The sequence below is a fragment of the Sminthopsis crassicaudata genome, chromosome 3 (assembly GCF_048593235.1).
Source record: "Sminthopsis crassicaudata isolate SCR6 chromosome 3, ASM4859323v1, whole genome shotgun sequence".
Classification (NCBI taxonomy): Eukaryota; Metazoa; Chordata; class Mammalia; order Dasyuromorphia; family Dasyuridae; genus Sminthopsis; species Sminthopsis crassicaudata.
In genome coordinates this window covers 157,541,191-157,556,722 of record NC_133619.1, presented here as the reverse complement: position 1 = coordinate 157,556,722, position 15,532 = coordinate 157,541,191, and the positions used below count along the sequence as shown (strand labels likewise).

Here is a 15,532-nt window from a genome sequence, read left to right as displayed (position 1 = left end):
TAATATGTGTTAAATGAAATCAGGTAACCCAAATAACCTCTCTGGGTTTAGGTTCCTATTTCCCTCCCCTCACCCCTTGAAAGTTAAAATGGTATCTTTCTTAAATGGCTTCTGTGACTCAAACTAATGTACACAAAATGCTTTACAACCCTCAAAAAAATCACATATTATTAACAGTACACAAAAAAACCAAACTTTCTGCCTCCTAAGATTGTAGACTAATAGTTATTTGCTTATCATTATTATTGTTGTTGGTGTTGCTGTTACAAACATCCCCTAGTTTTTCTTTTTTTTTTTTTCCCTCTGTTTCATTATTATACTCTCCAAACTACTAATAAAAGTTTATAGTCCCCTTTGCCCTTTGGCAGTCTTTTTTCTCTTTATTTTATCCTTGAAGCACTTATGTTCACTCACTTAGTATTTCATTCTCTTGGGCAACATAGAAAGCAAAAGATTTCATATTTCTTCTTTCTAGGAAGGAGACAAATGACTTGCTCTCTTTTCATTTGTGTGTTTCTTGGTACTGATGGAAATATAAACATAAGTAAGTGTATCTATAAATATATGTATGTGAATTATAATATATATATGCACATATATCCCTCTCTGTTTAAGTCACAGCAAAATTTTTATTGCTTTTCACATATGCTTGAAAGAGATCTCATCTAATCATTGAGACTAACTACTATGATAAAGTTCTTGATTGCTCTGCCTTTCCAATATACTGAGGGTTTAATAGATCATTTATTAATCAATCATTTATTAAACTTTTGTGAGGCACTATGCTAAGATCTAAAGTTTCAAGGAAAGATAAAGGACATTCCCTGATGTCATGGCACTCACACTCTAGTGAATGCTGTTGGATTAAACTCTGAACTTTAAGTCTGACTTTGCCACATATGACACCTAGGGCAAGGAATTTAATCTATCTGTTCCTCATCTCCCAATAGTTGTAAAAAGAAGGCATAGGACTAGATGACTCTTTATGGTCTCAATTAGATCTAAATGTATAACCTTTTAAAATGGATATATGTTTTTATGATTTCATTGAGGTGCTCTCTAAAGAGACTGACAAAATAACTTACTTATTTGGTTCTTTTATATCACTTTGTATTCCAAAATTTTCTTATGCAAAAGAAATATTATCCTTGATAACATTGAATAGATATTATCATTTTCTTATTGGAAATTACTGGTCACACCAGAAGAAAAGTATAATAAAAATACTCTATAATTTCACTTAAAAACTATTCATTTGCATTCAATTTTTGGAATGATAAGTGAAGAAAACACATTGAGACCTTTAAGAAATTTCTGACAAACATTAACAAAAATGCTACTGGGATTTAGAGAATATTCTTAGTTATATTATCAAAATACTGTTTATACTAAAACCCAGTAAATTAGTTGGGAAAGCAAAGAGAATGAATTGGTAACCAAGAAAATTCCTTTAAATTTAAAAGGGAAATAAGTACTCACAGAGCTTAACCTATAAATCTTAGGACAAAGTCGTATAACTCAATTTTTTTTCTGTTTATATACAAGAAAAGGGAGGATACTATACAGTTCCTTTAGCAAAGTCCTCAAGCAAACTTAAAGTGCTTCATACAAATATGCTAAATCAAAGAATTCATTCTTCATCAACAAAGTAGGCATTTCCTATGAGGTAAGCCAAAACCTGTAAGAGAGAATTAACTGGTTTTCTCACTTCTCAAAGAATACAGAAGAGACTAGACTTAAGAGTTTTAACATATTTATCAAATAAAAAAAGAATTATGACTATGTTAAATGACTTCACAGATATCCTTAAGTAGATCAGCCTTGCAGTGCCAAATACAAACTACCAACATTTTCATTGTGGCAAATACCAAAATCACATAAACTCCCAGAAGAAATCATTAATCTGTATAGAGTTAATCACAAAAACTCCAAACCTGTGAAATTAAAATAAATATTTCTGGTAACTTTTTTCTACGTGCCCTTAAATCATCCTTCTTTAGCAAAATAGTTTGGAAAGTCTGGTCCTAGACTTTATAGTCAAGCACTAAGGAAGGATGAAGGATTTTGCCCCATTCTTTATATGCTTAAGAATCTTATTTACTCATCTAATGCACATTTCTTAAGTGTCTATTATAGTAAGGAACAGCACTAAGCACTGGGAGTATAACGGAAAAATTGAAATGGTCTCTGCTCTCAAGAAGATTACAATCTATTGAGATATCAAGAATCACTCTAAGAACCTTTAATATTCCACTTTCTCTGAATAAAATGAAGAGGAGGTAGCATCTCACCTAGGACATACTGTACTATAGATTAGCTATATGCAGTCAGTGCTATTCATAGCATTCTGAATATACTGTATTCTGAATATACATAGTATTATAGCTTGTCAATGCCAATAATAGCTCCCATAACTCAGCTCTGTTTTGTGCTTCAGGGATTTTTATTAAGTTTTATAATTACTGTCATAGTATAAAAACTATTCAAAAATGCAGATTGTAAGGAATCCATTAGCATGATAACAGCTGAAGGAATATGCAAAACTCTAACCTGTCACTGAGAACTTTTCCCTTAATGCATTTTTTTTCCATTTTTAGCCTTATAATCTTTCATAATACACTTAAAAATCTAGGTTCAAGAATTATAAAATGCCTGATCAAAATCTAAAAAAGTTACAGAATTCAATCTCATGTGTTAATGCTATCTTAGATATTTACTTTGTGAGTATGTAGACATATTGGAAACCATTTTATGAACCTTATATTTACAGGATGAATCACAATAAAAAGAATTCATTTAATGAATGTTAGACACATTCCTAATCATTGAGGAATATCCAAAAAAAAAAAAAAAAAAGAAAGAAAGAAAGAAAATAATAAAGAAAGAAAAAGATTAAAGCCTCTACTTTCATGGAACTCAGTCTTGTAGAGGTATTGTTCCATGCAAACCAACAATTAGGTTGCAAAGTATAATGTATACAACATACTGAGAGCAAAGGGGAGAGCCAAGGACAGAGAGAAAACTCCCATTTGGAGGAATGAAGAAGGCTTCATGGAAGAGATAATATTTGAACAGGTTTTCCAATCTGTCTTCCACATAGCTACCAGAGTAATTTTGTTAAAACAAAGCACAGATCTGATGGCATCATACCCTACTAAATAAAATCCTTTTGCATTGGCCATCCTTTCCACACAATCCCAATGTAGCCTCTAAATCTCAGAGGTTGAATCCTTGCTTTAAGTGCCAGTTGAAGAATTGCCTTGATCCTCCCACCTCATCTCTTAGGATATCCATTCTCCCCAAACAGCCTTGCCCATTATCTCATTCCTATGTCAATATCGATATTAATATCAATGTATTTTCATAACCATCTCTCTCTCTCTCTCTCTCTCTCTCTCTCTCTCTCTCTCTCTCTCTTTCTCTCTCTCTCTTTTTTTCTCTCTCTGTCTCTCTCTCTGTCTCTCTCTGTCTCTCTCTCTGTCTCTCTCTCTCTCTCTCTCTCTCTCTCTCTCTCTCTCTCTCTCTCTCTCTCTCACACACACACACACACACACACACACACACACACATACACACAATCTCCACAAAGATAGAGACTATTCAAACACTTTACTTTTGTCTTTGGGGCATTTAATAAATCTTGTCTGATGATCGACTGATGAGTAGGCAGGCCAAACATAAGAGGAAGATTATTCAGATGAGGAAGTATGGGGGAGAGACTGAAAAAACACAAAGAATTGGAAACATGTATTTGGGAAACACATAATAATATAATTTGACAATGAGAGAAGTAATAGATTAAACTTCACTTAATTTGGCAGAAAATTGCAGAGGACTTCAAATTTCAGTATATGGAATTTGCATCTTCTGTTATAGCTAACAGAGAATTATTGAAAGCTTTTAAAAAAAATAATCAAGAAGACTAAATAGTGAGCTAAAATGAAAGAAACATAGCTTCAAGGCATAATCTTATAAATAACACTGCAATTCTCCTAGTATCCTATGCTTAGAGCTTTATAGCAATCACGCTTACAGGTTAAGTCCCCAAGTACATACAAGCTTCTAAATCTCGATAAATCTCATTTTGCCATATGCTAATAATAATATTAATAATTGCAGTACTTACTTGCACTATCTAACTTGTACTACCTACTTCATGGGGTTGCTATGAAGGAGCCTCTGGTAAATGGAAAACCTTTATAAATTTGAAAAGTTTGTGTGGAAAAGGGGGCAAATGACAATTCTGAGATGAAAAAATTTCACTGACTCTCTATTACCTTTCAGGATAAAATGCAATAAATACTTCAGCTTAACCTTTGAATACTTTCAAAACCTGTCTTTTTCAATGTCTTTCCCAACTAATTGCATATTATCCTTCCTCTACCCCTATTATAGCAAGTTAATTTTAGCCAAAGAGGCATACAATGTAACTTGCTATTTAACAGACCTAAAAGTCCTTATCTTGCCTCCATTCCCTTGCATGTAGTTCGTGGAATAGTGTAGCTAGTAGTAATTAGTAATGTAGTAATGTAGCTGTAATGAACTCATTTTAAATCTGCCTCTTAGACTCTTCAGCATGCCTCAAGGTTCTATGTATATGCTATCTCCTAGAGAAAACTTTTACAGATTGTTGATCACACTAGCATGTCTCTCTCTACCCTGATCTATCTTGCATTAAGTTGTAAAAGTGATTTTCCTTAAGCATAACTCTGATAATATCATCCTGATCAACCAATGTCCCCACTCAAGAAATCCCAACAGCTCCTTGTCCCCTGCAGGATCAACTATAAAATCCTCTTTTTGTCATTTAATGTCCCTTAAAACCATCATCTATTCAGCAAGCCAGTCTTACTAGCCTCCCTGCTGTTCCTGGAACAAGACACACTTTCTCCCAACTTCAGACATTTTACTATCTTCCACATTTAAAATGTTCTCCTTCCTCATTTTCACCTGCCTACTTCCTTGGATTTCTTCAAATAACAGTTAAATTCTCACTCTTTATAGGAAGCTTTCCTAATTCCTCTCCACTCTAATATCTTCCTCCCGTTAGTTATTTTTAATCCATCCTCAATAAAGCTTGTTTATACAATTATCTTCATGCTGTCTCCCAATTTAATTTTGAGCTCTTCAAGGGAAGGGTCTGCCTTTTGCTTTTATTTGTATCCCTAGATTTTAACACAGTATAAGACACTTAATAAGTACTCACTAAATGCTTTTTTCCCTCCCTCCTTAAATTGAGTAGCCCTGAATATGTCATTTTTCTACACCAATCCCAGGTCTTCTGCTGGCAAAATGAGAACAATAATATCTACAAATCTATTTTTATCACAGAGCCTATGTGATAGATACATGTGATAGATAGCCATATCTCTTGTATCCTAATTCATAAATTAAGAGACCATTTCCCATATTTTTATTATATATGCTTTAATAATATCTCAAGACTTTAAGGAAATAATTCTTCATGGAGAATTATTTCTCATCTTTTATTCTTCCTATTTCCCTTTTATACTTAACAATTCTATCAGTTCTCCTACTCTATCCTTGCTTCATATCAAGTACCAGCTGTGCTTACCTTTTTTTCCAGATATAACCAGGCTCATATCAAGGCTTGCATTCCCTATTAAAACTTACATCCCACCTCCTTCATAAAGTGTTCTTGAACCTAGTCTAGCCCAAGTTATTTGTTTCTTCTCTGAACTCATTAATACTTATTGTATGTGCCAGTCATTTTGACACAATCATATATGGAATTTTTTTTTATTTGTTCCATATATATGTATGTATGTATGTCTCTTTTTCCCAACTATATTTTAAGCTTAATGATAGCAAGAAATGTCTTATTGTTTTGGTATTATTATCAGCAATTGACAAGATCACTTATTACTCAGAACTCAGTTCTAATAGCAGCAGCTATTACTCAGAGCTACAAATGAAGCAGGGCTAGTGGCGTTAAAAGAGCAGCTGGTCCCACAGGCATGGGAAAGCAGCCTTCACAGATACAAACATGGGAGGGTAGAGATGGAAGAATGAGAGTATCCTGCTTTCTTTATTTCTCCAGGAAACAAGTTCATCCACCACTACCTGTAGCATCTGGGACAATTAGAGTCAGAAATCTTTTGATAAGTCCAGCTTAACTCAAAAAAGCTGGGTGCCTCTCAAAGTAAAGCTGAAGTCAGAGTGTAGGAGGCAGTGATGACAATAGCAAGGCTCTACTTGATAGATATTTTGGTACTAAAGAAACTACATACTTAGGGAAGAATAGGAGAAGCAGCCTTAAGTGCTTCACTTCCAACTTGTGATCCATCTGGGACTTTAACAACAACTAGAATAAAATAAAAAATAAAACTACAATAATCTTGTCTAGCCCAGCCTCAGAGCACCTAGGAGAATTTGAGTGAATAGAAACTGTGAAGAAGACTATGAGAGCAAGAATATCCATGTTCTCTCCAGAGAATGAGAGAATGGGAGGATTAGGCTTTGAGACAGCATCTCAGAACAATTATTTGCCCCTCTGGAGTGCTGGAAGGTAGGGCACTAAATTTCTCCCAGTCTTCCTTTTATGTATGGCAGAGTATGCTTTGTTTTCCATGAGTATTCTACTTGTTTTTGATTCCTAGGAATACCGTGAGTTGAATAATCTCTGGTGTCCATCCAATCTCTACTTTTCAGTTTTCTTGTGTATATTGTCTTAGTGCCATTAGATTATCAGATCCTTGAGAGCAGAAATTATCTTTCTTTGCCATGTTTGTATCCACAATGCTCAGCACAGCGCTAATAATAATAATAAATAAAAACTGACATATAGCACAATGTGCCGAACACTGCACTAAACACTTTATAATTATTATCTCACTTAATTCTCACAATAATCATAGGAGATAGGTGCCATTAGTATCCCCATTTTCTGTCTGAGGAAACTGAAGCAAAAAAAGGTAATAAAGTGCTTTAACACACAGTGCTTGATGTATAGCAGGTATCTTTTGGATGAACTTGTCTTGATTAGTTATTATATATTCTATGTCACTTGTCATAGAGAATTTTGATTTCATTATTATTAATATCCATATAGGATATATTATATATAGCATATATATATTTATATTAAATTATAATATATATATATTTATATGTATAAATTTCTTTTGCTTTTTACTTGTGACCCCATTTGTTTGTTTGTTTTTTTGCCAAAAATACTAGACTTGTTGGTCATTTTTTTCCTCTAGATCATTTTACAGATGAAGAAACTGAGGCAAAGAGTTAAGCGACTTGCTCAGGGTCATACAGCAAGTAAGTGATTTATACTCAGGTCTTCCTAAATCCAGGACCAGTGCTCACTGTGCCATCTAGCTGCCCTTAAGCCCCTGAATGTATGGCTCTTAGTAGATATATAATATATATAAATATATATATATATATATATATATATATATATATATAGGCTCCTCAGGGACAGCTTTGAAGACAGTTTCTGTAATTCTCTTTTCCACTACTGAGAGTAAATATGGAAAATTATGGCCATGGTGGGGGAGAGGGATAGCTCAAAAAAGATGTGCTGTCTGCATCTTCCTTCCCTCTACCATTACTTTTACCCCATCCCTACACATTCATTTCAAGATTTTCTCTCTTGGGCTCACTGACTTCCTCCAGTCAGTAATGGCAGCACATAAATTAAAATTGAAAAGATATGAAGAAAATTAGCATAGCCCTTGCCCAAGGATAGCATGCAAATTAGCGAAACATTAAATAATAAAGAAAAAAAAATAATCAATAAAAATTTATTAAGCTCCTATTATTATGCTAAGCACTGTGCAGCTAAGGAGACAAAAAGAAGTAAAAGATAGTCCCTGCCCTCAAGAAACTGATAATCTAAGAAGGGAGACAATAAACCAAAAAATATGTGTGAGCAAACTCTATGCAAGATTGATAGAAAACAATGAAAAAGGAAAAGGCTCTGGAATCCAAATGGATTAAGAAAGACTTTCCATAAGAGACAGGATTTTAGTTGGACTTAAAAAGCCAGATTAACCTATAAGCACAGATGAGGAAGCCTCTGTTCATGTGCCATATCCTGTAGTAGCTTTTCCTATTATCTCTAGTTATTCCTGTTCCCTTCTTCCTCAGGTCATTTTGTATATGCTTATCTATGTGTGTGCTGTTCCCTTGCAATGCAATCATGGCATACTTGGACAGGGAATTTTTTTTATTTTGTCTTTATATTTCCAGTACTTAGTACCTATCATGCATGCTTCATGTATTCCCACCCAGAATCTTCTGCTTTCCTAAGGAGAAAGTGAGGCTGACTTTCTACTGCCTTAGACATCAAGGTATTAGCTACCTGATGTCATGGTCCTAATCCAGAATGAAGGACACACAACAACCTCTGTGAATAGGCTGCCCTCCCACTGGAGAACAAACTGGAACTGGTCAGTTGGGAAAATATTTTCCTTCTTTTCCTCTTTTTTTCCTCCCCTCCCTTTTTCCTTCCTATCTTATTTCTCTCTTTTTCCCTTTTTTCTTTCCTTTCTTTTTGTGTATCTCTCTGTATCTCTATGTTTTCATCTCTGTGTCTTTATGTCTGTCTCTCTCTTTTTTTTTTCTTTCCTTTCCTTTTCATGAGTGCTTTACCTAAAGGAATGTGTGAGAAATGGATGGGCATTTTGGTTTCCACAGTTATGAAAATTAAATTGGAGAAAAGAAACTTAAATTAGAAACCCATAAGAACATCAAGTAATAATCAAGGGTGGAGGTTTATCTTCCCACAAAAGAAAGTAAGATCCTTGGAAGCAGGAGCTGCCTTTTGTAATCATGAGTGTTGGCCAGAGATTTGAAAAGAATCTTTGGTTCTTTTCCCTAAGCTCTCCTCTGTTATTACCCTCCCACCCTACCCTGTTCTAGAATTGAAGGTTCTTTGGAGCAGGAACTGGCTATATAATAAGGGGTGGAGATTTTGTAACATCCTATTAATGGCAAATCAAGGGAGGGACTTGTGCTTCAGGATAGGAAATAAAATACTGCCTTTGGAGTTTCAAAGGTGTGTTTACTTAGGCACCCATTCTTGCATCTATACATCTTTCCTATATTCATCAGTGAATCAGTGAAATTCTTGAAAAGTTTGTCTGGGGTCTAGACATAAGTTCAGGGTGGTCTTTGTTGAAGCACTAAAAAGACAAGGAGGATGATTTCAATAATCTCCTGGATCAGCTCCCCTCATAGTCTAGGATTCCAGGACCATGTTGATAAGTAAGGCCATTGATGAATCCAGGAAATCAGGATGGGAACTAGAGTAGGTTCTGCAATAATCAAGCAACTCTGTGCACAGAGCAAAGGTAAGAATGTGGACTATCTAGTATTGCCTTTGGTGACTGGGGGCATGTTATGGTGTCAGACAGATTGGTAATTTCCCAATTTAATGGCACCAAGGAATGAGAGTTCTTGGGACATAACTCTCATATTGTCCTGGAAGAGAGGAGATGTCAGAAAATCTAGATTTGAATAAATATTAGTGATCTGGGATCACTGAAATGTGGAGATCTCCACACTGTGGTGCAAAGAAATATTTACAAGAAACTCTAGGGGAGAAGTAAAGAAGTAGGGTCCCAGAAGAGAAGAGGTTCTTCTCCAGGAAGTAGGGAACAATTCTGTACTAGACAGAAAAAAAAGAAATTTAAAAGCAGTTTTTGTGTGTGTGAATCTATATTTTGTCTAATGTTTCTCTCAATCAGCTGAATTACAAAGTAAAAGAAATGGCCATTTTGGGATTTAAAAGTACTTGTTTTGAGCATCTGGATGCAAAATAACCTGAATTTTCCTTATATTTTCAAGGTTCTCTACCTACAGCCATGGCTGCTACATGTGGGCTTATATCCAGTCCAATCTGTCCAAAAAACGGTAGGCTTCCCAAAAACACCGTTCGGGAGTCAATCAATTTCTCTCTAGATGGGTCCCTATGTTCCCCAACATTCTCTGTTATGGGCCAGAACTTGAAACAAAGTGCTAAGTCAGTGGAATTGATAGAGACAATGATTATTTAGCATGGTATTTAATAGTTCTCTAGTTCAGTACATGTACTTAGTACTTACTGGAGTTCTACAAGATTCACACCTTTAAGAGAGCATATTTAAGCTAGGAGCCTTAGCCAGGATTCAGTCTGGGAGATTCAGAAGCCAGAGCTCAAGCTCTCAGAATCAAGACTACAGAAGGCCTTTAAGAAAGCTAATGGGGCTGCAGGAAAGGAGACAAGACTTGGAAAGGATTTGGAGTTTAATACCTAACTACATTTGGTGTGATTACTGAACTGAAACAAAGGCTGCCTCCAGAGACCCCAAGAAAACCCCTAAAAAGAAAACATTACACTTTAGAGAAGAAAATTACGATCCCCCACCCCACTCCACAAGAGTCCCTCTTCTCAGGAACTCTTTATTCAGTAAAAGACTATAACCTATTTCCATGTGACTTGAAGAAATTTAGTATGGAAATCCACTTTACATATTAAAATCTTTTCCTCTTCCCAATAGAGCAGTCCACATAGGAAAGAATACAAATTAAAGGGTGGGGGAGATAGGAGCCATTGCCATTTTGCTTTCTGAGGTCTGCATCTATCTCAGGTATCAAATAGTTTATTGCCATTTCAAAGATTTCTAGCAGTTTAGGAGAATGGAGTTTTTGAGAGGAAGGTGTTTTCTAAAAAAAATGGGGTCTAAGTTAATGTGTTTAAATTGATATGATAGAATTATTTTCAACTGATGCATTTGGGAATAAGATTTTAGAAATATGTGTGCATTAATATTGAAGTATTGCTACTAGAAATTTAAATCTCTATTTTATTTGATTTTAAGTTTTAAAAATGAGTATTAAAACAGTTCTCCGGTAACTTAGCTAAAGAGTTTCAATGTTTCTATCTCTTAATTAAATGAAATATATTTAAGGTACTATGTTGCTTGTTAAATTATATTGGACAATTTGTATAAGTTATATGAGTAGTGCTTTAAAATTTTGTGAGTTCTGCTGAACATAAGGCATAAATTTTGTGAAATTTGCTCTAAAATTATTTAGATATTACTTATATTCTGAATCTTAATGGAGAATTTATAAAATTTTATAGAAAGTTTTAAAAAGGCAGTTTTTAAAAAAAGAAACAAGAAAGATTGATTTGCAAAAGCAATTGATAGTTTGAATGGAAAATCCAGTTAGAATCCCACAAGCTAAAGTGCTAATTTTTTCAGTTGATTTATATGTTAAAATTAAAAACTTGACTGTAAATTATATGATATTCCTAACCACTTTTGTGATAGACCCTGTTATGTCTATTTGACTATCACTAATAAATATTGAGATTGCTAATTAAGTTATTTGGGATTATAGTCAGAATGTGTAAATCTAAAATTGATAAATACTATTGATGTAGATTATGATGCTGGCCACAGAGAGAAAGAGAGGAGTGAGATGTTGGACTGGCATCAAATGATGTAGTTCAAGGACCCAAAAATGATGTAGACATCAGCTAATGTAAACACCAAAAGTTGGGATTCGGTCATGTGAAGAATTCAGTGTCCAGTCTCTTTGGCAAAAGATAGATTTATTTAGGGAAGAGATTACTAAGTGGAGAAATATAATAGATACGAGGAATGGTAAGTATGAAATAGAGTGGGGGACCATAAAAAGGGGTTTTAATAATTAATATGGAAAGAACAAGTTTCTTAGTGAAACTTGCCATTTGTCAGGAGAAAGGAAACACCCCATGAGATTAGCATAACGTTAGCCAGCGGCTAAACCCTGAAAGGGACTTAGCACCCTTAAAAGAGTTTGTTAGCTGTAAGGAGAAATGAGGTTGGGAAGCATAGTGGAGTTAGAAGACATACCTCGTGACAAGGAGTGGGGGGGGGGGAAGGAAAGACACTAAGAGGTAGAGTACCTTGGCCTACTGACCCAAAGGAAGGCAGCAGCCTTGAGTTGGATCATAAATAGATTTTATAGGGAAATATGTAGCAATTATATCTTATAATTAGATAAATGAGTATTTAGCCTAGACATCTATCTGTTGCTAGATGTATTGACTGTATGAAATAAGGTCTTTAAAAGTTTGAACTGTTATTTTATTGATTATTGAAACTAAAGCTGAAACATCTTTAATATGGTTTAGAGAAGAGGATTTTAGTATATTCAAGTTTTTTTTCAGAAGGATGTAACTTATGGAATATTGTTACATGAATAGGAAAATGAATTTTATTTAAGTTTGTTGCTAATGTGGGAACATTTGTTTGTATAGCATGTACTGTGGTACAAATATCTTTTCTTTTGAATAATATATATGAAAAGCTGCTGGCCAATCTATACTGGTCACTCCCAGTCCATCCTACAACAGACCCTGGCAAAAGAGGGAGAATATCTTCTTCCCCGTTCTCTTAGTGATTTAAAAAAATACTGGTAGAGAGAGACTTTACACATATCCCTCATGCTGAGTTCTGAGTTCATCTCTCTATCTCAATATCCTTCTTTGATCAGGTAAATGAGATCTATTAAAGAAGGATTTTGAGAATTCCTCTGTTATTTTGATGAGATTCCCCCTTTCTGAAAATTGCTTTTGGATTAAAATGTATTCTTTATTTTAAAAGATGATACCTAACTAGCTATTTACAGAATTTTCAGAGAAGATATAAGCATATTTCCCAAGAATGAGAATTGACTTCTTGTGCTCTTTCTTTCTCTAGTTCTCTTAGGCTTACTTTCCTCTAGGATTTGATCAATTTACCTTCAAATGATCAGCACTAGATAGCTGTTTTGGCCAGCTTCAGGTGTCTGACTGGATCCTGTAGCATGCCTCAGCTCAACACCCATTCTCAGCAGGAAGTGATTTCAGAAGATGAGACCATTGTCCTACCCCAAAAGATTTTGAGACCCATTTGTTCAGGAAGATCCTGGGATTGGTTGATAAATGGACCCCCAAACTACACAGTGTCTGAGTGGGTTCCCTGTAAGGAGTTCATCAATTCTGTGAAGGGGAGAAGTTATGTAGGATTATTGCTACTCCCCTGCTATAACAGTATTTGGGACTCAGGGTGGGGGATATCAGGCTAATATTACTGAGAAAGATATCCCACAAATATTTCAGTTTGATGCTGTTAAATTATAGAATTGTAGAGGCTTGACTAGCTACAGCAAATAGTTACAATACATGTTTCTGTCCTAATAGAGAAAAAATACTTTTTGGAATTGATTGTCCAATTTGGAATAGTGTTTGTTTTGCTACAAGCAATATTTAGATATACATCTTAAGAAGATTTGGAATCAAGTCTAGGACTTAAGGCAAGCTATAGACACCAATGCCTGAGTAGATTTGGTAAAAAGTACTTTGTAAAGAATCTGAACAAAAACCAATTTCTATGTCTGTGCTATGGGTTGTCCCATGCTCAGATAGTATCATACCCTTTGGGTATGGAAAAACATGAGAGTGAATTCAAGTGTGAGATCCTTCTTTTTCCAAAATAACATTCCTGGGGAGAATTGCAGTGCTTTGTTCTATCTTTCCCTTTTGTGAGAGAATAAACCAGGCTATAATATTCTCTTAGCTATGGAGATCAATCAGTTTGCCCCTCATGAGGCACAGTGAAAGATTCCAAAATCTAAAGACTGCAGTGACATGTATGTGATCCTGGAATGTAACTGAGGATAGCACTGGCAATTTTTCAGCATTGAGCATAACCGTGGGTGGTATTGTGGAGGCAACACTCTCAAACTTGTTTTCCCTGGGAACTGAGAATCTGTGCACTGATACAATTGACTATTCCTTTTACCCTAGCATTTGATGAAGAAAGTAAGAATGAATTAGGAAGAATTAAGTCAAGGATAGTAAATGATGAATTCAAGGCAAAGAAATCTAGTTCTGGATTTGGGTCATTCCTACTCTGGTGAGTAAATATTATTGGATAAGTTACACCAGAGAGGCAGGGAAGTGAATAGCAGAGTAGTTAGATGCCACTAGTAGAATGGCATAGGAAAACAGAATGACTCCAGAAAGGTTTTTAGCAAAAAGAAGGAAATAATTGGAAATAGTTTCACCTCTAGTGCAGACTTGTCAGAAGAATTAGCAGGGATTAATTATCCATCTTGTATAATTAGATCTGTGCAGGCATTAATAAGCTTCTATGAAGTGGAATGTAAAAAAAAGAAAATAGCCAAGTTTGAGAAATTAGAAAAGGATGTGGAAACCAAATTATAAAAAAAAAAAAAAAGAAAGAAAGAAAAGAGGGAAATTGTAAGAAATGGATGGACATTTGATTTCCATAGTTATGAAAATTAAATTGGAAAAATGGAACCTAAACCAGAAAACTGAAACCCACAAGTACATCAAGGAATCATCAAGGGTGGAGGTTATCTTCACCCACAAAATTATAAGCTCCTTGAGGTGAGGGCAAAGACTGATTTTTATAATCAGGGGTATTGGCCTAAAATTTAAAAATAATCAATCTTTTGTTCTTTGCCCTAAGTCCTCCTCTGTTACCTCCCCTCCTTCTAGATTCGGAAGTTCCTTTGGAGCAGGGACTGGCTATGTAATGAGGGGTGGGAGATTCATGTCATGTAACTTCTATAGCATCCAATTAATGGGGAAAGGGGAGGGACTTGTGCTTCAGGGTAGGAAATAAAATCATGTCTTTGGAGTTTTAAAGTTGTGTCTGTTCACCTAATTCATGAAACAATGTAAAAATAAATCTTTCCTGCATTCATCAGTGGTCAATGGTAAGATATTTTGTTTCTTACAAATATAAAGTTTGATACCTGAAACCTCAAACAACATCTTAAAATTCACACTAGATTTCCTTTTTTAAAACCATATCTTAAACCCAAATCACTTTGACTTTCACTAATTAGCCAACAATAAATAAGTCCTAGCCCAAACCCCAGTTGGTCATGTTTAGGTACTGTTTGGGTCATTTTTACCTCAGAGTGAGTGTAAAAAGCAATTTTTTCTGTTTTGTCCAAAAACCCTGAGGATCTTCCTCCCTATTCTTGCCTCCACTTTTTTTTTTTTTTTAACTTGTTAAAAGAGTCTATTCTTTGCTTGAATGAACATTGTCTCAGTTGAAGTAAGACCCTTTAAAGACCTTACTTTTAAAAAAGGCCAAGGTCCAGCTCTTTTTGTTGTAGCTAGAAACTGGAAGATGAATGGATGTCCATCAGTTGGAGAATGGCTGGGTAAATTATGGTATATGAAGGCTATGGAATATTATTGCTCTGTAAGAAATGACCAGCAGGAGGAATACAGAGAGGCCTGGAGAGACTTACATCAACTGATGCTGAGTGAAATGAGCAGAACCAGAAGATCACTGTACACTTCAACAACAATGCTGTATGAGGATGTATTCTGATGGAAGTGGAAATCTTCAACATAAAGAAGATCCAACTCACTTCCAGTTGATCAATGATGGACAGAGGTAGCTACACCCAGAGAAGGAACACTGGGAAGTGAATGTAAATTGTTAGCACTAATATCTGTCTGCCCAGGTTACATGTACCTTTGGAATCTAATGCTTAT

The 15,532-nt window shown here is 35.0% G+C and overlaps 1 long non-coding RNA gene and 1 other non-coding gene across 2 annotated transcripts in view; one reads left to right on the top strand and one right to left on the bottom strand.

Annotated features, from left to right (window-relative positions):
* Positions 1-15,532, bottom strand: part of LOC141559403 (uncharacterized) — a 449,791-nt gene that overhangs the window by 356,163 nt on the left and 78,096 nt on the right. The gene's annotated exons all lie outside the window — the stretch shown is intronic.
* On the top strand, positions 7,650-7,754 carry LOC141565195 (U6 spliceosomal RNA). The gene has a single exon (XR_012488882.1). It is a non-coding gene; the product is annotated as a U6 spliceosomal RNA (small nuclear RNA).